This window comes from Crassostrea angulata, chromosome 3 (assembly GCF_025612915.1).
Source record: "Crassostrea angulata isolate pt1a10 chromosome 3, ASM2561291v2, whole genome shotgun sequence".
Classification (NCBI taxonomy): Eukaryota; Metazoa; Mollusca; class Bivalvia; order Ostreida; family Ostreidae; genus Magallana; species Magallana angulata.
Window position 1 is genome coordinate 33,976,190 of NC_069113.1, and position 3,042 is coordinate 33,979,231.

Below are 3,042 nucleotides of genomic sequence, written 5' to 3' on the forward strand. Positions count from 1 at the left end.
GTACTTCATTAGTAAAGCGTCTGAATTTGGTCAGTAGTTGTCGTGAACGTCATGTCCCAGTCCCTACGCTTATTTTTGTTCCCATTCTCTATTAGTTATCCATCGCCTGAATCGGACATCTATAGGCCAGAAATCGGAAGCTTCTACAGATTTGACAAATTCTGACAGGTTGTTTACTTTTGCGGACAGGCAGGATTGGTGGGATTTCGGTGATAATAACAGTCATAATAAAGTTATTTTACCCCTTTCCGCTCTATAAAGTTAGCTATCCCAGATGTAGGCGATATTTTTACCATACCCGATATATGGGCTTTCGACGAATTAATAAATGTTCGAGCTGTGTTTTTGTTCTATTCCATTTATCGTTCAGCGTCTAAATACAAGAGTTGCCACCGCATTGGACTGATCTGAATTTCCGCCGTTCTGTGTAATCCGCCAAAATCTTTATCTTATAGAGGTCCGCAACGGAAAAGTTATATTATGCCTAGAATATAAGTAAGACTTTATAGGACATAAATTTTTAAATGTACTAGTATGCCGTCCAAGTTCCGAGAGCTACGGACCTGCGTGAAGCAAGACCAGGCTGATTTTTTTTCAATGTAAACTTCATATTTTTTAACGAGATGTTGAGTTATTTTTGCTGCTTTGTTCATATTTTTTCATATGAAAACCCTTGGTTTTTTTTCGACATATCCTTGTAAAGCGAAACTATATATTACAAATGTACCCGTCCTGATATACCCTTCTTGAACGCCTTAATCGCCTTTTGTAGTTTTCCTACCCATAAGTTTGCAATCTGATTAATTTTTAGCATGTTAACAAAAATAAACCAGCAGAAAAGGTTTTCATTATTCGAACACAAGTTTAAGAGCATGTAAGATACCTATGGTACATACGCAGTCGTATATGTCTTTCTATAGTCCCAATATCAATTGCATCTAATGCAGAATGATATCCATTTTCTGCTAGCGCTGATGTCTCTGTGACACAAAGTTCCATAACATAGTCATGTGCTGCGTCAACTTGACGATCTATGTTGGCGAGACAGAATATGTGGCGTCGACTAACTTATAGCCGCAATTTCGATGGTAACATCAGACATGTACACATATTTTATTTCCATAAATCTAGAACAGCTATTAACTAGTATTATTACTTTGGTTTTCATAACTCTCAATTAATTATCAATAACGATGGATGTAAGTTTCCATGAATCATATATAGCCTTCATGTTTATACACTATTTCTATTTTATAAGATTAACCACTTTAAATTGTATAAGCATACTCTTTTTTATGCTGATAGGGTAATATCTTATTTCAAAGTAAGTTTTAATTTTCCCGGTTTCCGTTAATATTGATCACAATAAAAACATCGCGCACTTTCTTGCGATTGCGATTCGCACTTGCGATAAAGATGTTTGAATACGTTAATAAATACCGAGGGAAACAGAACATTAATTCTATCTCTGATTTTTTTAAATTTCATAAATACCTAGGGGAAATCTTTTCCTTCTATTTTTCTATTTGGGCTGTTCATATATTACAAGAGTGTGTTCGTGCGCGAGTTCATAATTTTTCAGGAGGCTTCGATGGAACGGGGGGGGGGGGTGGGGGTGGGGGTATTTTTGGTAATTTTAATGTGTGAATTTATTGGGGAGGGTCCAGAATTCCTATCCTCAACTCCATTAATTGTTTGGAATTTACACAGAAGTTCGTAATGTACTTTAATAAGTGTAAGACTTATGGACACATGAAAAAGCAACTGAGGACACTTGAAGCTATTGTATCTGGCCCAGCCGTTACCATAATTTATAAAAAAAAAAAAAAAAAAGGTCACAAAAAATGGAATAACGTTTTCGTTATATATTGATCTTATATCCTTTTTATTTTGATTCAGTGAAAGGAAGTACTAGATAGTTCTGTTAGTTGTCCTCGGTCTTTCCTGTGTTTTGGCCGAAGTTATATATGGAGGGGGTGCACCTTTCCAAATTTATGCTGCATACAGGCCTGCAGTACACCAACAGGTCGGATATGCACAGACATACCAACAACCAATATATGCCCGGCCTTATACTGGAAGGCGGTTGTCATTAATATTTCTGGTGGAGGCAGTGAAATCGTCATTTTTTGTCTTATAATTAGTAAGTCATCTTTAATTTGTTAAATCTATTTACTTCATAAAATTGCATATTTGTGTTATGGATACTTATCAAATGACCAATGTAGACCAATGTTGACTTCCACAGATGTAAGTATATTCACGAGTATATCATTTCCAAACCTGCAAAATGTAATTTGCTATTTTGTTATATGTATGTTCAAATGACAGAGAGAGAGAGATAGAGAGAGAAAGAGAGAGATACTTAATATAATACCATTGTTTATATTTCTCTTATTTTCAGTCATCATAATTATTATCTCCCTGGCTTCCAGTAATGAAGCTCTCTGGGATATCGAGTGGTTTGGCAAGAAGTAAAGGATACATTAAGGAAGGCGAGAATTACATATATCAACTACATCTTCTTGATTCATCACGCATCATTGTTATTTATTTAGACGTTTAAGTAAAAAAAAAATAATCTTACCTATCGTACAAAGCCAGATGAACCTAAGATTTTCTTATTTTTCAATTCAATGATAGTAAATTTTCAATGATTTTTAAAAAAGTATATATTATCATTACGTAGTTATAACTTATTGGATTTATTGTTGCATTCTCTTACAGGAAACAATAGGAAAAGAAACGATATTGTAATTTTACTGCCTATACCAGAATAAATTAGTTTTGCATTTATTTTTATATTGTTTTCCTTGGTTTTCTTTTCTGAAAATTTAATATTCTGGTTGTGTAACACGCTTTCTGATTGGCTAAAAAAATATTTCATATCGTATAAAGGACGTTGCCTACGTCATAGTAAGACTAACGTCAAAAAATATAAATCTCACTGTGTTCACTTGATTCATAAATAAGCATGTGATTTCACATAAAATCGGTGTCCATTTCGTCCAAAAAATACCACAACTACACTCAATAAACAAC